The sequence below is a fragment of the Marmota marmota genome, unplaced genomic scaffold (genome assembly GCF_001458135.2).
Source record: "Marmota marmota marmota unplaced genomic scaffold, marMar, whole genome shotgun sequence".
Classification (NCBI taxonomy): Eukaryota; Metazoa; Chordata; class Mammalia; order Rodentia; family Sciuridae; genus Marmota; species Marmota marmota.
This window is the reverse complement of record NW_026000108.1, coordinates 32,262,497-32,287,814: the sequence shown is the minus strand read 5'-3', so window position 1 is coordinate 32,287,814 and position 25,318 is coordinate 32,262,497. Positions and strand designations below refer to the sequence as shown.

General features: G+C 40.3%; 1 protein-coding gene across 11 annotated transcripts in view; it reads right to left on the bottom strand.

Annotated features, from left to right (window-relative positions):
* The window catches only part of Limch1 (LIM and calponin homology domains 1), a 218,358-nt gene extending 193,263 nt beyond the window's left edge, over window positions 1–25,095 (bottom strand). For 6 of the 11 annotated variants that reach the window (XM_048784409.1, XM_048784410.1, XM_048784411.1 and 3 more), the window contains exon 1: window positions 767–837. The gene's annotated coding sequence lies outside the window, so the exon portion shown is untranslated. Of the gene's footprint in view, window positions 1–766; window positions 838–25,076 lie in introns of those variants that run through there. The other 5 variants (XM_048784399.1, XM_015482070.2, XM_015482065.2 and 2 more) reach the window with 1 other exon arrangement.
* Between the last annotated feature and the right edge of the window lie 223 nt (window positions 25,096–25,318).

The window sequence follows — 25,318 nt, the reverse complement described above, 5'->3', positions numbered from 1 at the left end:
TGTAAATCAATGGATGTGTAACTGATGTGATTCTGCAATCTGTGTATGGGGTGAAGGTGGGAGTTCATAACCCACTTGAATCAAAGTGTGGAATATGATATGTCAAGAAATTTGTAATGTTTTGAACAACCCACAATAAAAAATTAAAAAAAAAAAAGACTCTAGCCTATCTTGTGTTCAGACCTAATCATAGAAGCCTCTTAATTCTACTGTCATAGCAGTACTCTGACAGAGCCTAGCTTCAAAACATGAAACTTTCATACTGCAGTTATTATCCACATTTGAACTTGGCCAATACCACAAGTTGAATATGATAAAAATATCTCCATGAAGTAGGCTCTATGAGGAACATGACCTGCATGCTTTTGAGATGCTGTAAATATACAGAAACACAGTTTTCACTGGGCACAGCTGTTTTTGTTTGGGACTGACAAGAGAAGGAAAAAGTTACTACTTTTGCCACAATAACATCCACACCCTTACATTCACCTGGGCCCCAATTGTCACATAGCAAAATTTGGTGGGAGCTGAGTACCAGCTACGGACTCTCCTTTCTATGTAGTTTGCAATTGCCGCAGTCCCTACCACTCCCCATTGTGCACCAAGATTCCCTCACCTACTTTTGTTTCCTGACTAGCCTATTGATATATTTTTAAATTATATTCAAGCTGTGAATAAACTAAAAATTAAACACTGAAAGTTTCACAAATTGAATAGTATTAGGATGCTTCTTGAATCAAACCAATAGAAAGTAGGCTATACTTACTCGCAGAGAAGGATTCCATTTTCTAGTCCTGTCCGAAAATCTTTATCACCAAAACTTCTGCCAGTTACTTGCTGGAAAAGAAAAAAAGAAAAAGAGAGCATGAATTTTCTTTTTTAAATCAGGTAACTCAAATTTTTTTTAAAGAATATTCAATAACCTTGAAAAATCAGATAACATTCCAAGAAGAGGGAAAAATCTGTTAGGCCTGAATTTCTTTCCCATATGTATCTTTGCCTAGATCAGCTAAAGTTAAATTTAGAATTTCTCTAGATATCCTGTTCATCCTGGTAAGGATTTGTTTTACTTTTAGGGGTTCATCCATAATAAGTCAAGGTCAGGGCCTCTTCCATCCAGGGATCTGACCCACACACAATTTCAAGAAAGCTTATGGGAAGTACCGCCTGAGGATGAAGTCTCTGTGCACGAAGACATCAGGGAGTTGGTGGAGGAAAGAATATAGATCCCCAACCTTGAGACACTAGCATAAGACCAGAAGAGTAAAGCCAACAACTATAAGCAGCCTGATATGAAAGAGAAAAGACACTGGAAAAAGAAAAAATATCTGACAGCTGGCCACTGTGGTGCCTCTGGATCTCAGCACCCTTGGCTGGGGCCCCAGGGAGACTCTCATTCATTTGTTCATTCAGTACATATTTATGGATCACCTACAATTACCAGGTGAGTATATATTGTATAACCTCAAAGAAACCTCAAAATAGCAAAATAAACAATTCTAGACAATAAGCCAATAAATGAGATAAAATGGGACTGTCAAAAATACCCTAACAGTTTTTTGTTTGTTTTTGTTTGTTTGTTGTAGTGCTAGGGATTGAACCCAGGGCCTTGTACATACGAGGCAAGTACTCTACCAACTGAGCTATATCTTCAGCCCCCTAACAGTTTTTAAAAAGCAATAAATAAATAGCACAGATAGAACAAAATAAATAGTTTATAGATTTCAACCTGATCATATTAATAATCACAAATATAACAAACAGAAAGATTATAGGCTTAAATCTAATCATATCAATAATCACATTAAATATAATGGTCTTAACACCCCAAATTAAAAGACAGAAATTGTCAAATTGGCTAGAAAAACAAGACCCAACCATATGCTGCCTACAAATATGCACTTTAAATATAAAGACAAAAATACGTCAAATAAAAGAGTGAGATAAGAGACATCATGCTAACACTGATCACAAGAAAGCTGCAATAATCATATTCATATCAAAGAAAGTTCAGAACAAAGAATAAGAGAGAAAATCACTTCATAATGATATAGGGCTAGTAGACTAGGAAGACAGCAGTCCTAAATACTCATGCACCTAATAAAAAAGCTTCTAGATACACAAGCCAAAATAGCACTGCCAAGAGCAGACAAATTCAGAATTAGAGTCAGAAATTTAAATATTTGTAATCAAAAGTTGATAAAACATGTAAATAGAAAATTAATAAGGGTATAGAAGACTTGAACAATACCTTTGATCAAATTGACCAAATAGACATTCCTAAAATACTCTACTCTCCAACAGAATACACACACCCCCACCCCACCTTGTGGTACTAGGGATTGAACTCAGGGGTGCTCTATCCTTGACTGCACCCCCAGCCCTTTTTACTTTTTGTTTTGAGACCGTGTCTCCCTAAGTTGCTAAGGCTGGCCTCAAATTTGTTATTCTTCTGCCTTGGCCTTCAGAGTCACTAGGATTTCAGGCGTGCACCACTCTGCCTGGACACATGTTTTTCTTAAATTCACAATGAGCATTTATCAAGACAAATGAAATTCTGGGCCAGAAAGCAAGTCTCAATACACTTAAAAGCATTTATACAAGGTATGTTACCTCACCACAATAAAACTAAACTCTAAATTAACAACAGAAATATCTCTGGAACATCCCCAAATATTTTTAAACTAAGTAACACAATTCTAAACATCCAAGTGATAAAAAAAAAATTTTTTTTAAAACAGAGAATCTATGGAAAGATACTGAAACAGTATTTGGGGAACATGTATAGCCAAAAGAAAAGAAGACATAAATTGCCACTCTCAAGAATGACAGATGACATCATTGCAGATTTTACAAATATTAAAAGAGGATATTATAAATGAATTTTGCCATTAAATTAGCCAACTTAGATTAATCTGATAAATTCTTTGACACAAACAACCATAGTTAATGCACTGAAGAAAGAAATAAACTTTCCATAAAATAAATCATCACTAGAAGAATTACCTGGCAAACTGTACCAAACATTTATAGAAGAAATAATATAGTTCTATACAATACTTCCCAATACATTTTATTTGGCCACAAAACCAGACATTATAAGACATACACACACATGCAAAATATATTCCAATGTGTTATTTCTTCATGGTGGGAATTGTGTATGATTTTTATTGTGCTTTTAAAATTTTTCCACATTTTCCTAAAACTTTCCACAATCAATATATATTACTTCGTTCTCAGAAAAACCAAATAAAATAAGTTTTTTCTTAGAGCTGATACAAGAGCAACCTGAGGAAATCAAATGGTCTCAATTCTTCCTTATAATCCAAAGTTCAAGTTCTATGATAAAACATCTTCATTACGACTCTACTAGAAGGTCAGCTCAATAGCCAATATAATAATAGAATGCCTCAAAAATTATTAACTCCTCTCATTTTTATTTGAGGAAAGATTTTTTTAAAAAAAAAGTCATTCTTAACAGTTTGTATATATACCACTTTTTCCCAAGATAAAAAAAAAATTAAGAAAGATGCTTTTTCAAATAGTAATATTTTAAATACAGACTTTAAACATCTTAGTATTTTCTTTCCAGAGTATTTACGAGAGAGACACCAGTACTTTTGTTAGGATCTTTGTTAGTACTTAATAAGTGATATGTTTCTGAAACTTTTAGCAACAGCAGCAACTTCACCTAGAATGAATGCTAGAGAGACAAACTCCTAAATCAGAATCAGCATTCTGAAAGATTCCTATGTGATTCATGTGCACAGTAACTCACAAGGCCCAACCCAGGATACTGCTGTGGTTTAGATGTTATTCGCCCCCCACCCCCAGTTTCCTGTGTTGGAGGCTTGGACCCCAGAGTGATGGTAATGGAAAGCAATGGGCCCTGTAAGACATGAGGCCTCTCGAAGTTTCTTTTGTCAATTGGGGGTGGAATAATCCTTAGGGGATCAGTACTGGGAAATGGTTCAGAACCTGTAAAAGGTAGGATCCAGAGGAAGACTGTTATGGTTTGGATGTGAGGTGTTCCCCAAAAGCTCACGTGTGAAAACATGCAAGAAGGTTTAGAGGAGAAAGGATCGGGATATGGGAACCTTAACCTAATCAGTGAATTAATCCCCTGATGGGATTAACTGAGTGGTAACTGAAGGCAGGTAGGGTGTGGCTGGAGGAGGTGAGTCCCTGGGGTTGTGACATTGGGATATATATTTTATATCTGGAGAGTGGACTCTCTTTTGCGTGTGTGCGTGTTCTCTCTCTCTCTCTCTCTCTCTCTCTCTCTCTCTCCTTCCTGACCATCATGTAAGCTACTTCCCTCTACCACACTCTTCCACCATTCTCTTCAGCCTCACCTCGAGTCCTGAAGAATGGAGCCAGTGATCTGTGAACTGAGACCTCTGAGACTATGAGCCCCCAAATAAACTTTTCCTCCTCTACAATTGTTCTGGTCAGGTCTTCTAGTCCTGAAGTGAAAAAGCTGACTAATGCAAGGCCATTAGGTCACTGGGTGTACCTCCTTGGAAGGGTTTAGGGGACCCCCAGTCTCTCCCTGGCTTTCTCTTTTGTGATGCAACCTTTCACTCCTGCATGTGCTCCTGACATTGCCACTACCATGAGGTAGGTGATGCAGCCAAGGAGGAGCCCTCACCAAAGCCTGTGCCATGCTGCTTAGATGTTCAGCATCTAAAACTTGGAGATAAACCTATTTTCTTTATAATGTTAGCCCACCCTGGGTATTTCATTATAGCCATGAAAATTGACTAAAAATATGACACTAATCAAAGTCAACAGTTCAGACTCACAAAGTAGGGGCCTTCCATTGGTATCAGGATTTTGGAAGTTGTGTCTCAACAACCCTTCTCAACAACATCTTTATAATGTGTTTACAATATCACACATTATATATTCTAACTGTAAAGACTGCTAATTGCTGTTTGTTTAATGATAGCAGAAGTCGTTGCTAGTAACAGCAAAATAACTGCCAAGAGTCAATCACCATTTCCAACAGTCCATTTGCAGGGGAAGTGAAAAGTGAGGGCCCAAATCTTCCCTCACCCTCCCACCTGGATGCCCACTGACTGAGGACTCTCAATAACCTTTCAGTCAAGGAACTGGCCAAGCCATCATCTTGTCACCCCTCTCCAAAGATCAAGGGCATGATGGGAGTCTTAGCAGAACTCTTGAACAGAACTTGAGGTGAGGGGTGGCCAGGAAGAGAGCCCAGGTGCAGAACCTCTGAGGGGCCAGCAGAGGAGAAGCTGCATGAACACCAAGAGCACCCTATCATCTCCCCAAATCCTGCTCTCCCTCTCCGCTGCTCCTTGTCCATCTAGTCAGCTCATCCCTGAAACTCCATCCTTAGAGCTGTTCAGACCCAAATCTTAAAGTTGTGCTGATCCATCTCTTTGACACTCATCATCAACAAATTCTGTTGATTCTTCTTTCAGAACTTAGGCAGAACCTGGCTGCTCCTCTCTGCCTCCACCTCTGCTTTCCCCAAACCACTGTCACCTGACACCCAGTGTCTTAATTGCTCTCTCTGCTTCCCAACTGTGCCTCCCTTTGACCTCAGCCCGGGAGCTAGGGTAACCCTACAAAGTTAGATCAAGCCACCAGTCCACTTGAGACCCCCCAATATCTCCCCACCTCACTTGTAGTAGAGTTCCCCAACAACATAAAAACAAACAAGCGCACACACACACACACGCACACACACACACACACACAGACACTATTAGGAATGCATGGATAAAAGCTATTGGACACCACCACCATCTTAAAAGTAGGCGTATACACATCTTGTCATGCAAGAGGATCTTCAAAAGTACTTATGAGGACACATATGTCATCAGCTATGCCTGTGTCCCTTTCAGGAAAGCCCAACATCTGATTTTTCCTGCTTGATGGCTTAGGAGTAATTCATTTTGATTACTAACCAAAACATTTTATTGGAGGAACAAGCAGATTTAAAAAAATAGCTGATGAATGGCTAATTTACCAAAATCTTGATGGTTTTCAAAGAAAAACTTTCATCTTCCTTAGCAATTAAACCAAAAAGGCAGAAGCGAAAGACATTATAATGTGTCATCACCCGGTTTTATGAGAGCGATTATTGAGGAAGCTCATCTGTATCCAATTTCCTTTTCATAGAGCTCAAAGGTAATTCTGTCCCTGAGTCTGTCCATATCCCGAAATCTGTTTATTCCATTCAAATAACTGAAATATGGAGGACTTTAAAAAGCCAGTCTAATGAAGAAAACCACACAACCTCATGGCAACATTTTTATGATGTGTTTAAAATGTAACACGTTGTACATCACAATGCTACACTCTGCTAATTACTATGTTACCATTGTTATTATGTAATCACCAGGAAGAGTCAAAGGCTGCCAAGAATCAGCTTCTCAGCCTGATCGTCACCATTTATATCAATGGCATTTTGGAAATATTTTCATTAATCTTTTGTTGTTTTTTGAAAGAAATCTGATAGACGAACCACAATCCACTAACAAACTGCAGGTCTGAAGAGCATTTTAAATAAATAACCCTAGGATAATGAACTTGGGAGGAGATTGTTGGGTGACAAAATAATGCTCCCTAGAGTAAAGCAACAGAAACCAAATATAAGACTTAGTAGATTTTTTTTTTTTTTTAACATATTGAGGATTCTACCCAGGGGCACTCCATCACTGAACGACAGCTCCAGCCACTGCCCCCCGCCATTTTAAATTTTTCTTTCTTTTTTTTAAATTTTGAGACAGGGTCTCACTAAGATGCTCAGTCTTGCCTCAAACTTGTGATCCTCCTGTTTCAGTCACCTAAGTTTCTGGGATTTATTGAGTAGATTTTGACAACTTTTGAAAGACTATTTTCCATAAATTGTGTAAAAACAAGTACATTTTTCAGAAGGCTGTGATTTCCTCCTACAAACTGTAAATGAAAAAAGTCACACCTCCTTAATTCACTGAGATTATTTGCAGTTCATTATGCTTACTTCTCTTCTGATCCTACTTGACTTAATTAACAAGAAGAACTCTGCATATTTTGATACCTATAATGTAAAATAAAGCAGCATAGAATTGGTCTTATTTTTCACATTTTCTGATAAATAAACCCCCTGGAGGATTGCTAGAAAAATCAAATCAAAATTCTACAGAAGCACTTTGGAAACAACCATGAGTTATACTCCCTTAAGCAAGAATTTTCAACCAACCAATCAATTTACTGAATACCTATTTCATTCCAGGCCTATAAAAGGCACGAGTGAGAGCCAAACTGCAGGATTTAGACCCTACTCAGTAGGCATCACAACCAAGGGACAGAAGAAACATGATAATACAGTAAACTGTTGGAAGACAAATGTGGACAGAAAGAATCAAGAGCAAGAAGAAAGGAATGAATAAATTGCATGACCAAAGAAGGAGCAGAATGACAGATACTCACATTCCTAGAATATCTACCATATGTCTCCTGTATATACCTGAAACATATTAATTATTTCTCATAATGACTTTAAGGTGTTTGATTATTATGCCCAATTTAAAGTTGAAAAAAGCTAGGTTCAGAGAGGTTGGGTAATTTGCTCAAGGGCACAAAGCTAGTAAATAGCAGGGCATGAATTTAATCCATGCTCTTAAGCATCATTCTATGAAGTATCTAAGGAAAAGACTACAGGAAAGCCAAAGAATAAGCTCCCTCTGCCTAAGACAAAGAAGGCCTTTAGAAGGTTGGCATTTGAGTTGGTTTTGAAGGGAAAAGGAGGAGATGGTGTAGACACTCCAGGCATCTGGCTGATGGTTTCTTCAAACGAAGACCAAAAGTTGTAAGGGCTGAGCGCAGGGTCCTGTAGGCAGGAAGGGGAGAGTGATGGATCAGATGTGCCCGAGGGGGCACCACATCACAGGGAAGGACTTTGTGCTTACAATATTTTATATTTAAAAATAATTACACAATTAATGCCAAGACTCTGGCTTGTACTTGAACCTAGAGCAAGAGATACCCCAGAAGATGGGATTAAGGAAGGATTCTTTAGTAATTATTTCCCCATTTCCCATAGCTTCCAACTCCTGAAGGGATTATTCTAGAGGGACATTTTGCTTATTTCTCTTAATGACATCCTGGTGGACTCCCCTGCACCCCCATCTACCCTCACTGGAATCACAATGGAACAGAGACCACCTGGTCCAGTTTTCCTTCAGGACCGCCACCTCAGTCCCCACCCCACCCCACACCCCTCAGCATACCATGGCCACACCTACCTTTCCATTTTTTCCTGCCAGCTCACATGGAAGAAATATCTGTTCTCTGTCCACACTGGCTTCCCCTGTCAGGGCTGGGATCCTATCCCTCCCCATGCCTTTCTCTGCCCACAGCATCCTTCATCTTTCTGCCAGTAGCATAATAAGTTCCCTCTTTTCCTAAAAAAAAACCTAATTCAGTCCAGCTCTTCAACCACCATCCTGTTTTTCTCTTTCCTTTCACAGCCCAAATCTCCTACATGAGTATCCAGTTTCCATTACCCTAGCCTCACAACCTGGTCACCCGCAAGCTGTCTTCATTTAGTTCAAGGGAAAAAAATCTCAAAAAGTCAAGAGTTAGACTTGAGTTGAACTTACAGCTCCAGCTGCACAAGTTAAATCCTCTCAGGTAGGTCAGTGGTCTTGTAGTAAGCCTTGCTTTCCCTGTTGTGCTAAGCCTTGGTTTCCCCAGACCCACTGAAGGTACGATAATAGGAGATAATAGTACCTATCTCCGTGGTTTGCGTGAAGAACAAATGAATCAATGTGCATAAGACCATCACCACAGTCTCTGACTCACAGTTAGAGATCAATACATTTCATTGTCATTATTGGCAACAATGACCAAATTGCTAGAGATCTTGGTTTCTCTCTTTCTAATCCTCTTTTCCATTCTTTCCTCCCTGATCTCAAAGGAGGCCTGACCTTATTAGTTCCCCTCTTCTCTTCATGAAATCTAACTCGGAAGACATTTTTCTCATTTGATCATAATGTCTCAGCAACAGGAATCAACCACTCCTTCCTTTGGGGATCACTTGCCTCTCCCAGGCTTCACCCCTCCAACACTCCTAGTTCTTGTTCTGCCTCATTAAACAAATACTTCTTTTCCCACTGCATTACAGACTCTATCTCATTCCCTTTCTAACCATTAAAAAAAAAGGTAAAATGGCCTTTTCTCCTCTTCATTTCTCTCTCTAAAACACACACACACACACACACACACACACACACCCTCCCCTGGACAATCCCATCCAGTCCCTCAGCTTTCTCTCTCTCCTATATAAGGATAACACAATTTTAACACATGGAACTCAAACCTCAAGTCCACAATCAAACATTCAGTATCTCACTCCACATCTCCTCCTGGGTTCCTAATAAATACTTCACACTGAACATGATCAATACAAAATGTCTGTCTGTCCCCTAGTCCAACCTGCTCCACCTTTGGGCTTCTCCACAGCAATGAATGGTATTATCATCTCCGTCCCCGGAACAACACAGAGACGCATTCAAATCACCAGAAGAGCAGTGCTTTCTCTCCACAATCTATTTTAGGTCTCTACACTGTGTCACTAGTCCAAGCCTCTATTATCTATTAGCAAGACAACTGCAGTGGCCATCTGTGGGGCCTTTAACAAGCCACCGCCCACATAGCATTCAGGGATCTTTCTATAGATCCATATGTTTCACTTTTGTACATCAGAAAAAAGTCCAGGTTATGTGCCACCCCCTCTATTTTACAGGTAAGAAAAATAATATCCTACAAATTAAGTGACTTGCCCAAGGTCACGATGCAGCTGGACAGCAGTGAGGGTGGTGCACTCCCTCATGCAGGCCAGCGCTTCACGCCCCACCACATGGCACCTGCAGGCCTGACTCTTCCTCCTCTGGTGGCAATTACATCGCTACACTTTCTTTAACAACAATAGCTCCTTATAGCTCTTCAGTTTGGGTTGGCAAGGAAATGGCACAGAAGCCCAGGCCTGGGGTTATTTCATCAACATTATCAGCCCACAATTATTTCTAGCACCAGCTCTGAGTGCTTAATATTGAGGATAATAAAATGCAATCTGCAGAATCCATTTATATTTTCATCATGTCATCAGAAAACCAGAAGGCGCTGTTTATAGCCACAGATTGACAGACCAAAAAAAAAAAAATCTAATTAGGAATACAGCGGATGTTCAAGGGCACCCTGGGAGCGTTCCAGCCTCAGATCCAGCCATTGTATTAATCTAGACATGGAAAATGGGTCAGTCCGGGGATATGTGCGTGGTGTTGGCGTGACTGTGTCTGCACATCCTCAAGCTGCCCTGGTCTTACAAAAAGGCAGAACCACAGAGAAAGACAGGCAACACTCACAATGAGCCCCAACACAACCAAATGCCTTCGCAACTGATTCAAGAGCAAAGAGAATGAAGAATCCAGAAGGATGTGGGGCCAGCAGAGTGCTGAGGACTAAGCAGGAGTCTTTGTTTCCAGAAGCGGAGATGTGTTTAGCCTGTTATTTATACCCCGGTGTCATGTTGCTCCTTAAATAAATATTTTCATTCTGAGTTAATTTGGGCAAATCTGCCGTGCAACTGTTACCTAGTCCTCAGCACAGCGAAGTATAAAATCTTTGAATTAAGCAGATCTGAGCACAATAGTCTTGACATCTGTCCGCTAATCCAACCTGTTCAACCATACCCCTCCCAACATCACAGAGGCACAAATGACCCAGAACAGCAGTATTGTCTCTCCATATTTTAAGTCTATCCTTTTTCTCTGTCTCTATAATAGGACCCTAGTGCAAGTGTGTTAGTTAGCTTCTCATCGCTGTGACAAATATCTGAGAAGAACAACTTAGAGGAGCAAAGATTAGTTTTGTCTCATGGTTTCAGAGTTTTCACACCATGGTCAGATGACATAATTGCATAAGGCAGAAAGTCATGGCAAGAGGGTGTGACAGAGGCAAGCTGCTCACCTCATAGCAGCCAGGAACTGAGACAGGGCATGTAGAAGTCATGAGGGACAAGAAATACCCTTCCAGAAATACACCTCCCCAGTGGTCTACTTCCTCTGACTAGGCCTTTCCTCCTAAAATTTCCACCACCTCCCATAATGCCATCAAAAATATTAATCTACCAGTGGATTAACCAGAACCCTCAAGATCAAATCACTTCCCCAAAGCCCCACCTGCTATGCTGGGGAACAAGCTTTCAACACATGAGTCTTTGGGGGACACTTCATATCTAAACCACAACACCGCGCCTCCATCACCTGTCAGCAAGCTGATTATAGAAGTCTGTTTTCCAAGGGTGTCAGAGTAGAAGCCATTTGGTAGCACATTTAGTACTTAGTGTGTAAAAATGGTAGTTCTATTGCGTGGGGTTTTTTTGTTTGTTTTTTGTTTGTTTCACATTTAAGAAGAAAATCCCTAGCTGAAATGTCTAAAATCAGGTGGCTTCCAGTTTTTTTTTTTTTTTTTTTTTTTTTTTTTTTCATAAATACTGCTTAGGAGAAAGAGAGGGCAGCTGAGGAAAAATTGTCACATCAAAAACGAAGCTGGGTTTGTGAATGCTGAGCACAGAACTGAACAGTGAGGCCCATGTGACAGCCACCTATACACACTGACCACAGAGAGACAATCATGCAAATATAAAAAGTGACACATTTTGTAACAAAACTGGACTTTGAAAAGTCAATATCATGAAGAAAAGGGGAAAAGTTACTACGTAAAAAAGAGAGAGAGAGATCATGACAAATTGCAAAGCATCTTCCTTCATGAGATCCTAGTAGAAAAGAACCATTACCAATGACATCTGGGTTGCTATGAATACATACTGGCCACCCGATATTACTGTTCACTTTATGAACAGTGATAATGGCGTGGTGGCTATGTGGGAGAACGGTCTCATGCTTTGGAGATACATAGTAAAACATTTAGAGAGAAAGCTGTCTGACATCTCAAGTTCGTTCAAATGGTTGACTCAAAGTATTAGGAATGTGCGTGAGTGGGAAGCAAATAGAGAATATGCTAATGGTTGAAAGTAGGTGGTGGGTATATGGGTTTCTTTAAACCAAACCTTCCTTCTTTCTTTTCTTTTTTTCCTTCCTCCCTTCATTTGGAATGTTTCAAAATCTTCATAATACGACGTTGTTTAGGAGCTAGGGCTGAAAGTGATTCAATAGCCCAGAGAAAGTATTCAGGTCAACAACCACATCAGTGCTTCCTCCTTAATTTCTAGGAGTGTATTTTCATATTTCTTTGGATGACAGTCATTTGCAGGCTCACTCTGGGTCCCCATATTTATGTTCAACTTGCTCTGTCACTTTCTCACTACACAGAATTGGCGGTGGCCAGTCATCAAATCGACATGATGTTAGTGCTGGGGATGGAAAGGCAGAAGGGTCAACCCCTCAGCTTCCCGATTTTTGGGCAATGAACTAGAACTAGATGCTCTGCCAAGTACACACAGTCCTGGAAACGGTGTAGAGCTGTCTGAAGAAGTGATCAATTTCACTATTTGATATTCTAAAAACTGAATAATTTTCAGCTAAGAATTCAAAGTAACCACAAAACTGCTGTACATCACCACATTGAGCATTGAAAAAGGCATCAAAGTCAAGTTAGAAAACTACTAGATTTCACCCAAACACGTTATTAGATTACCAAACGAAAATAAAACATGGCAAAATACCCAGTATAAAGATAAGATGATGAAATTTTAAACAGCCTTTTTAAAACAAAAAAATAAAAATAAAGTTGGACTTTGACACTAAAGAAAATACAGGCATGTGACCAACAGAAAATGGGGAGAGTGACTTAGGGGAAAGAGGGAAGGTATGATCATTGTGAATGAGGACAAGAAGTGCTTCTAGGGTAGAAAATACTATTTCTCTATTTGGGTAGTCAGTGCAAGACTATTCACCTTCAATACTTAACCAACCTATGTATTTGCTTTATGTGATTTTCTACATTTTTATATTAGACTATTTTTAATTACTATAACAAAATGCCTGAGGCAGGTTACTCTATAAGGAAAAGGTTTGTTTTGGCTCTTGGTTCTGGAGATGCAAGGTTGAGGGGTGAAATCTGGTGTTGGCCATCCTTCTGGCAGAGTCCTGAGGCAGCACAGTGAATCACATGACAAGGGTCAGGGAGCATGCAAGTATGTGAGTGTGTGTGTGTGTGTGTGTGTGTGCATTCACACAAATAAAGAACTCTTTTCTTTATGAAAGCACAGGAATATCTGAACTCTTTCTCCTTCTTCTTATAAAGTCACCAGTTTTCAATCATGAAGGCCCCAACCTAATGACCTTATTGAATCCTAACTATCTCCAAAGGCCCCAATTCTAATCACCATAATTGAATTAATACCTCAAAATGGGGAGTAAAGTCCAGCATGAATTGGGGCATAAACCACATACAAACCATAGCAACTTGTGTTACCATTTGCAATTTAAAGTGTACTGGGAATATGGAAGCTAAACTTCTTCAGTGGCTCAACCTCATTTTTAGTAACTAAAGATGTCTTCCATTTGGAATTGCTCAGAAAAAAACTTCGCAGTAGCAAATGTCACTTTTAAAAGGTCTTAGTTCTAATACAGCACAAGTACACATCCACTGTATTTGTCCATTTTCTGTTCTATAACACAATACCAGAGACAGGGTCATTAATAAGGACATTTATGTAGCTTGTGCTCCTGAAGGCTAGGAAATCCAGGACCAAGTGCCAACATGTGTTTGACTTCTGGCTTCAACTCATGGCAGAAAGTGGAGGGACAAGTGAGTACCCAGAAGAGACAAAAATAAGGGGTACTCTTGCTTTGTAACAACTGGCTGTCAAGGGAACTAATCCAGTCCCAGAAGAATAAGAACTCACTCCCACTAGAAGGCCATCTATTCCTTAGGGCTTCACTCCCATGACCCAAACACGTCCCACAAGGCCACATTCCCCAACATGGTTGCCTTGAGGAATTAAGCTTCAACACAAGTTTTGGAGTGGACAAACCATAATCAAACTGCATGCAGCATCCTCTATTAACCTGGTGGCTGTGATCCACACATGCCTACTGCAGAGTTTATTTTATCTTATTTTTTTATAATGAGATGTATTTTAGATAACTCTTTTCTTTCTGAACTCACCGGCATTCTGCGTGTACTTAGTATTTAATTCTTTGCAAAAGCAACATCTGCATCCTTACAATGCAAATATTTTCACAAAGTGACATCCTTTGAATCACAGAATCAAAGCTTAGAATTCAAAGGCCAAAACAAAGATGAAACCATTTTTGAGCACCTCAGCGTGTAAAAGGTATAGGGTTACATATTTTATGAAAAAATATCATAACTTTCCCAAAGTGCTTTAAATTATCTACTAATACATCTATGTGTCCTCCCATCCCCCTTGGTTCCCCATGCCTTGCCTCTTCCCTCCCTCTCAGTCCCCTTCCTCTATTCTATTGGAATCCCTTCATGTATAATATATTTTAAAGTGAACATCTGAATACTGGACAAAGATAATCAATGGACTATTTGATTTTAGGAAAAAACAAAAGCCACCATACTGGCTTCTGAGAGTTCATCATCTGAATGTCTCTAGGAGGGCCATCAATAGTTCTTCTGTTTGAATCAAATAATTTTCCAGGGACACCTACTCAGCATGTGGAGACGGGCCAAGAGTCAAAAAACCTGGGTTCCAGGGCTGGGGTTGTGGCTCAATGGTAGAGCGCTCACCTAGCATATGTGAGGCCCTGGGTTCAATCCTCAGCACCACATAAAAATGAATAAAGAAACTGTGTCAACTAAAACAAAAAAATAAATATTAAAAAATAAAGAAAAAAAGAACTGGGTTCCAGCCACAATTCTAATAACCAAAGGCTTCCTGCAAATTGCTTCATTCTCTGGGATCGCTCTGCACTAGGATCCTCTGAACCCTCTTCCACTCTAGCCTCTCACGGTGAAATGATGGTGATAATAGTAACAGTATCTTTTATTGAACCTTAATCAACTCATTGACTCCTTGGTGCCCTGCGTGGTGATCAGAGTTACCATGGCTGATTGCACAGGTTGTGCCCTGGACAAGGTAAAAAACCTGGGCTGAGTTCCCTTGGCCAAGCCACCCAGACCCTTCTGAAGGAAGAGTCCAGTTTTCCTAATTCAGGTAAAACCTCTGTCTGAACTAAGTCCACCCAGGAGAGGTCTTGTTCAAATTCACACAAAGGAGCTCAGTAGGCCACCAGGAGCCCTGGTATAAAAAAGTATTATTGTCCCTGTTTCTGAGATAAAGAAATGGAAATGCAGACCATTAGGTAATTTGCCCAATTTCCGGTGGCTAGCAGGTAGCAGAGCCAGGATAATAGGCTGGGTAGTCTGGCTTTTGCCCACACTCCTAGCCAGTAGGTTATGCTGCCTAAACAGGTCTGTCCCTATTACTGGGCGAATTGCAAATTAAAACCTGACTCTCCCTGCCCATGCCACTTTCTCTCTCCAAAGTACCTTTTCCTCAACATATTGAATAAGAAATGATCCCCCAAATCCAGAAAGGTATCAGAACATCTGCACACTCATCATCCATTCACTCCTCAGCGCCAGGAGGGTAAACTAATAATAATTTTGTAATGCCACAAGGTTTTTATCTGTATTTTTTTTTAAAAAAAAAAAAAAACCACTACAAGTATCCAAAGAATCTAGCTTGGATGATTCTACATACAACTGGATCTCCTATAAAATAAAAATACATATCCAGTAATGGAGGGTAGAGAGGGAGAGAAGGAAGGAAGATGAGATGCCTCATTTAAACTGCTAGCCATTTCCACAACAAAACATTGCCCTATTTATCACCCTCTGCCTCTTTCAACTTCCAAATAATGTTCTATGGCAGGAAATCTGTTCTTTTGGCTGGGTTGTGATGAAGACAGCAGGAGGTGATCCCAGCCCATGCCATCCATCACTGGGCCCCTAGACCCAGTGGTGAGGTGTCTGTGCTGACAGATGAGCAGCTGCCATCTTGGATTCCCAGGAGTGTAGCTAGCCTTGGCCCCTGGCTCCTGTTACCTCCACCTCCACAAACAATGTCCTCATCCATGAGGGAGGAGTCCCATTGCCAGTGTTAAAAAGAAGTAAAAGAACACAGTGTAACACTGAACTACCCCAGTGAGATTAAAGAAAAAACAAGAAGAATATTTTTTACAAACCATACAAATAAAAAACCAACCTACAAACAACAGGACCTCGTACTCACAGGTAAACTTCATTAACCAAAAGACTAGGCAGATGACTAAAGGGGAAAGATTTGAAAGGCAATTGTGTCACTTTTATAACACTATGTTTAAAGAAGTCCTTGATTATATTTTAGAAATACTCTGTACAAGTTAAGCATCCCTCATCCAAAAAATCCAAACAATCTGAAATGATCTCAAATCCAAAATTTGTTGCAAGCCAACACAACACAAGAGAACATTCCAATACCTGACCTCATGAGATGGGTGGCAGCCAAACGCAGGTGCACTAAGATATTATACAAAATCACACTCAGGCTATATGGATAAGATATACATGAAACATGAATGAATTCCATGCTTAGACTTGGGTCTCAACACCAAGATATATCATTATATATATGCAAATACTCCAAAATCTGAACACTCTGGTCCTAAACATTTCAGAAAAGGGATATACAACTTGTGACCAGGCCATCCTGAGAGATGACCGAGGACCAATGGTGTTCTGCTAAGTGGTTAACAGCCTTTCTCATGGGGCATGAGGGATCCCTAATGTATAGCTATTGTCAATCCTAGTGGTATGATTATTCCCATCATGGCTGAATTCAAGCTCAACCTGATGTCATTGAATGCAGAGTGGGAAAGAAACAGTTATGATCCTTTCTCCCCAGTCATATAACCTGGCTCCAGAACCCTACTATAAACTCACAATCTGTATTCCATACATACAACAGTTAACTTCAAAGCAGTGTTCCAACTGTATTATAATTTCTGAATATCTGTGACACTGGAGAATTTCATTAAATAATCATCAAAAAGAAAGCATACACCTATATAAATATTGAGAAGTTTCTAACTGAATTTAAAAACACATGTCTCCTTCCTCTGTTATATAAGAGAACCAAGAACTATAGCAAAGCTAATAACAATCTCCAGCCCATGCTAGTATTCAGTGATATCACTGCTAACTAGTTTGTGGGCAGTTCAGCAGTTGTAATAAATTTTTAGAGGACAAAGGGAAGAGAACATCCCACTTCCAAGAAATGGACACATACTGTCCAAAGCATACTGATTACAGCGCCAGGTAAGTGGAACTAGTAAGGCAGACCAATTACTACTTTACTGCTGATTGACACAGGGATCTGTTGTAAAAGGAGACGGGGTGTCTGGGTGGGGATTAATGCTATGTGCAGCAACCATTGGCTCTGTTATTTCTCTGTTTTTGTAATTGCTGCCTGATGCTTGATTTCCTTCACTTCTTCCATCATGAAACATTGGTATTGATGGGACCAGGACGTGCGATTGCACAGAATGACAAACTTAAGGGAAGACAAGGAAACAGACCCGACATCTAAAAGAAGATGCAGTAAATAATGTGCACCTTTCAGCCTCTTGCCTCTTTCTGTATTTCCTAAAATATACACACATACACACACACACACACACGCATGCACACACACCATCTATTTTGATGGCATTGGGGAAAAGTTATTGTTCATCACATAACGTCTGTAGGGAATTTATTATTTCATAGGGACTAGATTTCACATTTATTCTCTGGCCTACCCAGGAGAAAAATGCTTACAGCAGCATTTCACAAAGTGTGTTCTATAGGAACCTAGGCTCCGTGGGATGTAAAGAGATTTGATGCGGAAAAAAAGGATCCATGGTCAAGTAAGTGTGGGGAATGCTATATTGAAAAAACATTTTTTAATTTTGTGCTTCTCACTGCTGACAATATGTTAATGAGATTGTCCAGTGGGATAAAATACAATGTTTCCCAGTCTGTCTAGTAAGACCTCTTTTCCGGAAGTCTGGGTTGGGGCCAGCATTCTGTGGAACTTGCATGAGAAATCCTGGCTTTCTAGAGAATTGGTGAACTGTATATGAGGGGTAAACAGGCACCAAACAGGTATTGTTTGGCCATTTTTGAATTGGTATACCTATTTTAAAAAATGTAAATAAGCCACTTCTCTGGGTTGTATGTCCTCTCCAAAACTCATGTTGGAATGTAACTGCCATTGTAAAGGTATGAAGAAGTGTGACCTTCAAAAGGCAAAGCCTTCCTGATACTTTTATCACACAAGCAGGGAGTGGGGTACTTATCATGGGAGTAGATGTAAGTTGGGCCCCCTCTATCTCTCTTGCTCTCTCTCCCCGCACCCCTCTCTGGCTCATATATGCTCACTTGCCCTTCTGCCATGTTGAGATGCAGCAAGAAGACCCTTGACAGGTGCCAGCACCATGTTCTTGAACTTCCCAGCCTCCAGAATGACAAGAAATAAGTTTATTTTCTCTATAATTTTTCTAGTCTGTGGTATTCTGTGATAGCAGCAAAAAAATTAAGTCAATCACCAAAACTGAAAAATCAGAAGAGCTAATACTTCCGCAATACACCAAAGGTTTTTATTGCTTCTTTTGAAAAAATAAAAAGTAGATTAATGGAGCAGCAAGTACCTACAGTTTTGCCTGCCCTGGGCAGAATATTTTAAGCCATAAAAGAATTCTTAAATTATACTATGTAAGATATCCAGTTTTCAGCAAAATTAAGGAAAGAAAAATGACATGTGTGCTAGGGTATGGGACTCAGAGAAGTGAACTAGGCAAGTGAGACTGGGGTGCTAGGAGAGAGAAGCCTTCCAGCAAGGGGGGTGAGTTCAGTTAGGAAAGGAGAAAAGAGTAATGTGTACAAAGAACAGGGAAGCCCAGGAACAAAAGCACATGAATCAGTGTCATAAAAAAATAGATCATAGCCAGGCACACTGGCAGATGCCTATAATCCCAGCAGCTTTGGAGGCTAAGGCTTTGGAGGATTGTAAGTTCAAAGCCAGCCTCAGCAACGTAGCAAGGCCCTAAGCAACTTAGTGAAACCCTGTCTCAAAATAAAATAGATCACAGCCCACCTCGCCATACAGATACAAAACACACACATTTGACTTTGGAATTTGAAATTTAATTGAGAACCAGCAGTCAGGAATTTCACCATTAGACATGGACGAGTCCAATCAAGCCATTTGCCACTAAATCCAATCTCCAGGAAGATAAACACTAGATATTTCTTAGATATATGACTAAGTCATTTCCAAAACAATTTCCATCAAATGCCAGGTGCAAAAGCAATTAAAGCCAAACCCTTGCCAGTTCCACAAACCTGGCGTAGCAGGGCCTCTGAGAGCCAGCAAACCAGTTCAAGTATAATTCTGAAACCTCAGAGATCCTATTACTAAGAAGCAGAAATAGACTTTCAAGTGCTTGCTTTGCAATATTGAGCACTGTTCCACCCAGCTTTTTCCAACATTCTAGAACATTTATTAAAACCCAGTTCAAGGTGAGTCAGCTTCTAAAAGAAAGCTTCGCCATGCTGGAAGTCACGATGCATGGGCGCCACCACAATGTGATGGGCACATTAATAAAAGAGACATGAATATTGTCTTCGTAAGAAGGTAGAGTAAACACATGATAGGGTAAAATGTGTTTGTTAGTCTGAGTTAAGATCTAACTATTGCTGTTCTAAAATTTGATATTTTTCACATAATGATTACAACAACCCACAACACCAGCCACCAGACTTGGTTAGTTTTCTATCTATATTTTCAAAAGAATGCCTTGCTTTCGAAAGACTGGCATCTCCAAACACAAAAAGATTACCTTCTAAAATTCTGGAAACTCTCAGTATCTTCCCTGACCTTTGCCCCTCCTTTCTGACCTGTAAGCAAGAACTGCCTCTCTTCCCAGCCAAGTCCTCCCCACCCAGGCCTGTTCCTGTTCTCTCCACCCCTCTGTCTGCATTGCTGAGCAAGCTGGGGGATTTTCACAAACACTTCTTCACATGGCAGTCTTGATTCAAATATATTTTACTATTATTACCACCTAGCGCTCAAGCCCTGAGTCTGTAGACCACTGCACAAAGAATCGGCTACATGAGTTTGTCTTGTGTGAATTCACCACACGTATTCATGTCCCTTTGCATTTTCTCATGCCATTTATCACATCTCAAATGTCTTCACTCTTTATCTATGACCAACCCTATATTCAAATCTCAAGATACAAATACTCTTAAGATTTCCCACAGCATCTGTTGTCCCCAATGCCCCTTGTAACCCAAATGGCTCTGTAACTCCTGGAGCCCTCCTTCTCTTTCATATGGAAATAGGCAAGTCTTACAATCAGAACATCTGGGCTTAACTCTGACATCTGCCACAGACTGGCCCTGTGATTTGGTGGAGATGCACCTGCACTGTGGCTCTGTCCCCACCTATTAAACAGGGAAAGTGAAAGCACTGGCCTGTGGGGAAAAATTAGATGGTATAAATGAGATACATTGGAAACTGTAAATGATCAAACAGATGCAATCTATAAAATACAATTGGTCTGAAATTGTCATGAATATTTGTCTCTTTTGTTTGTGCCCCTGAGTAGATTCATTCATTCAACAATTATCTACTGACTGCATAATTTTATGCCTGACATCATTCTAGACACTGGGGATTTGATACTTGAATTTTTGACACCATCTACTAGACAAGGCAGATAATAAACAACATAATATATAATGTCAGATAATGATGAGAAGAGCTATGAAGTAAAACAGCAGAACAGGCAGTGGCAGAGAGTGGGTTTCTATGTGGGGTATTAGATCAGGGAGGCTTCTCTGAGAAAGTGACCTGCAATTGGAGGCCTGAATGAAGAGAGGGAACACCACTCACTTCTGTGGGAAGAGCATTCCAAGAAGACAGAAATGCAAGTTCAAGAGCCACAGGCAGCTGTGACAAAGGAGTGCCTGGGAAAGAACAAGGTAAGCATGGCTGGAATAGAGCCAGTGAGGGTGGCAGCATGAAGACAGGGCACAGAGATAGCTGGTGGGCTTCTGGACCATAAAGGAATTCAGAAATGATGGTGCTAAAAGTCACCCAAAAGGAAGTTTTGAGCAAAAAGTGATCTGGATTGATTAACATTTTAAAAAATTGCTTTGGCCATTATGTGGAGAATTGACCTGGGGGGTGGAATGGGGGGGGGGGTAAGACTAAAGAGAGGAAAAACCAATGAGGTCACAGGGGTATAGGTTAGGGGAGAAAGATGGTAACTTGAATTAGAATGGTATCCGAGGGGTCATGAGAAGTGGGTAGATCTCAGGTATATTTTGCAGTTGGCAGCTAAAGGGTTTTCTGATGGATTGACCCAGTGTGAGATATTGGGAACAAGAGCTCTGAGCAACCCAGTGCATGTTGGTATAATCTATCAATACGGAGAAGAGTTGAAGAAGAACAGATTTGGAAAGCAAAATCAAAACTATTGTTCCTATTAAGGATGAGATGATGATGTAACAAATAAGTAGGACACTATGGAAGAAGTTAGATGTACTGGAACCCAAAGGAAGGGGCAGAGATGGAGACACACTTGTGAATGGGGTCTGACACCACCAGATGAAATCACCCACGGAATGCGCAAGAGGCCCAGAGGTTGAGTGCAGGGGCCAATCGATTACACGTCAGGGAAAAGAGGAGGGATCAGCAAAGGAGAACAAGAAGGATCAGATAATGAGTTAAGGGGGCTACTATGAGATGAGGCTATCCTGGAAACCAGAGGAGAAAAAAAAAAAAAAAGAAGTTTGAAAAGAGAAGAATAAGTAATGGTCCAAAGGTATGGAGAGGCTGTGAAAATGAGAACTGGGAATTGTCTTTTGGATTGGGGCAAAAAATGACAGATAATCCAGACGTGAGCAATTTCTACAGAATGGTGAGAATGAGAGTACCCTGGAGCAGACAAAGGGGCAACACAGATTAAACCCTTTGCATGAGTAGAGAAGGAGAAGTAGCTGGAGATGGATGGGTAGTTTACAAGGTACGCATGCTAAAGGAATGATGCAGTAAACAAAGACAAGTTGATGCCACAGGAGAGAGAGGGATGGTGGTTACAGGAGCAAAAAGTAAGATTTTGAGCAGAGAGAGGATGTAGATCACAAGGGCAAGGTCTGGCGTCAGGATATCAGCAGGAAGAGATCATTGCAAAGCAAGGAAAGTGGAGTAGATGGTACAGATGCAGGGCAGACGATAAGTGTGGTGATAAGAAGATGAGAAGTTCTCTTCAGATTGCTTCTAGCAGGCATCAGAGGAATGGAGAATGAAGTTGGAGGCTGAAGGGAAGAGACAGACAGTGAGGAGAGTCAAGTGATATGGGTGCAGTGGACAGGAATGGGCTTCCCTTTGGTGCCATTCCTTCTAATAGCCCTTTGGCTCTCTTTCAAGCACATCAACAGCTTAGTGGCTGTTATCTATGAACACAAAATCCTGCAACTGTGCTTAAAGATGAGCCTGGGGCTGGGGATGAAGCTTAGTGGTACAGAACTTGCCTAGTATACCTCAGGTCCTGGGTTGGATCCCCAGCATGGGCCAAAAAAAAGAAAAAAGAAAATGAGACTGACTGTTCATTTCTTAATAAACTCAAAACCAGCAATGATATAATCCTCCAAAGTGGTGTTAGGACTAAAAAAAAAAGCTCTTCTGAAATATGTATCACTGGCCATGCCTTAGACCTTATGAAAAATGCCTATGGCTGCAAGTAGGGCCAATGGTCCACATTCAGAGTCACCTTCATCTCTCATTTTGACAAGTACATGGGAGTCACTAATGAATGGGACATTCCAGAGAAACAACACTGCAAAGACTGCAGAAGTCCATTACTGGTTTAAAGAGGGAGACAGAAAATAGACCAGAGGAAGATGATTTTTGAATTGTGAACACACTTGTATATTCTGAAGTAATATAAAGAATCCCATTTCCCCTAAATAGGGAACATGGGGGGAAAGTGCCTGTCACCCAAATGTGTTTGGCTTTATTCCAATTGTTTGGGGATTGATGGTTTAAAAATATCTATGTCCAGGTTTCAAAAAGTACAGTTTATGCTTTCCTGATCTTTAGCCCTAGTGGATGTGCAGGATGACCCTCAGGTCAACAGGCACCGGTGCCATCTTTACAGATATCATGGTGAAAGCTGCCCATCAGCTATTTTTGAGAGGTGCCATGATGACAGATCCTCTGGTGAATCTTTTCAGAAGGTGGTTCAAAAACCAACAGTGAGGGCCTGGGGATGTGGCTCAAGCAGTAACGCGCTCACCTGGCATGCGCGGGGCGCTGGGTTCAATCCTCAGCACCACATAAAAAAAATGAAATAAAGATGTTGTGTCCACCAAAAACTGAAAAATAAAAAAAAAAAAATTTTAAAAACCAACAGTGATAAATCTGGGTTTCCCAGGGTCAGGTGACATATTTCAACTTCTTAAAAAGGAAAGTCTCTCCACAACCAAGTTTCGCAAATATTCCCAACACACAAAAGACCAGAATGAGAAATCTGAGCTCCTGCCCACAAGCTACACTGTTCAAATAATAAACATTCTCTCATTTTCTGAAAGAGATACCTGATAAATGCAGGACTACAAGTCTTACCCCAAACTCTTAAAGATTATTTAGATTTCTTAGACTTTAGAATGGTAATGATGTGTGTCCTGTCAACTACAAAACATCTCCAAAGGGTCTGGGGAAGCACCCTATCATCAAACACCTATATTAATCCTACTCCTTTCTGAGTTTGAGGTTCTCCTTCCAGAACCTCAAATATTTGATGACATTAAAATGAATAAATAAAGGTAATGAATAGCCTCAGGTCATTTTGTATCAAGAGTTTGCTAATATATGAATTACAGAAAGAAGGAAGGAAGTGAGAGAGTGAAAAAGGAAGGAAAGATTTAGAGGGGGAAATGGGGTAAGGTAGGAGAGAGGGAAAGAGGTAAAAAAAATAACAAAAACCAAAATTAAAATAAAACTCCTACTTTCCAAAACTTTTTGGATTTTGGCGTTGAGCTTGCTATATTGTAATCAGTCTCCCAAAGAGCTTTTGTTTCTACCCCATGAAAAATGAATGAGAAAACAGAGATGATGAAAACATTGACAAGCACCGTCTTTTAAACTGATTGGTGACAGTACATGGAGGGTGCAGGGCCTGTGTCAATGTTCCCAGTGGATAGTGGTGAACAACGCTGAATATTATTCGGCCTCTGAGTTCAGTGGTACCTAGAAATACAATGCTGAATATTCTATTTGATGTACAATGCTTATTGACCAAGACCATCATCTCTTACATGAGAACCATAAGGACCATGTGCCTGATCTGCATGGCCCTTGGACAGGATCAGAGATACTAAGTTAGAAAGGAATTTAATAGACTCAGAAAGTGACTTGTGTATTCCTGTTCCTAGCAGCATTATTCACAATGGCCAAAAGATGAAAGATGGAAAAACAAAATGCATAAAGACATATATTTGGCCTTAAAAGGGAAGAAAATTCTGGCATATGGTACAACATAGATGAACCATGAGGACACTGTATAAGCCAACTGAAATAGGCCAGTTACAAAAGGACAAATAGTTTAATTCTGCTTAGGTGATGTACCTAGAGTAGTTGAATTCCTGGAGTCGGAAAGTGGAACAGAGATTGCCAGGGGCTGGCGGTCCTGAGAGTGAGGAATTAGCTGGGGAAGGTAAAATGAGCTCTGTGATGAATGATGGGGACTTGTACAACAATGTGGATGCCCTTAATGCCACTGAACTATGCACTTAAAAACAGTTGAGATGGGCAATGTTATAAGTACTTCCCCACAATTACAAATAATAATTTAAAAGGAATTTAATAGCAAAAGTAGGCAGACCTTGAAAATATATAACAAACAACCCAAAATATAGCACGGAATTCTATAAGGAGCAGCCAAAAGCCCAAAATGACAAGGAAAAGAGTACAGTGACAAACCAGAAAGTTATGAACATTGCTAAAGAGAGAATTCTGGACTGTTTACCTCTGAGTCAACAATCTCTTTGGGTGAGCTTCAGGGTAGACTGGTGACTGCTCGGTGTGTAGCATGGGCGGGGGGTCCCCCACACACTCATTCTTTCTCTGAGGGGAAGGAACTGAGCTGTTACTAAGTCTTGGTAATGATTTTAAGTTTGGAAGCCTGAGGAAGTTGATGAACTCTACTTCCTCAAAAAGGAAGGGGAACTCTACTTCAAGAAGGAAGGGGAACCTAACAGTGCTTCTCAA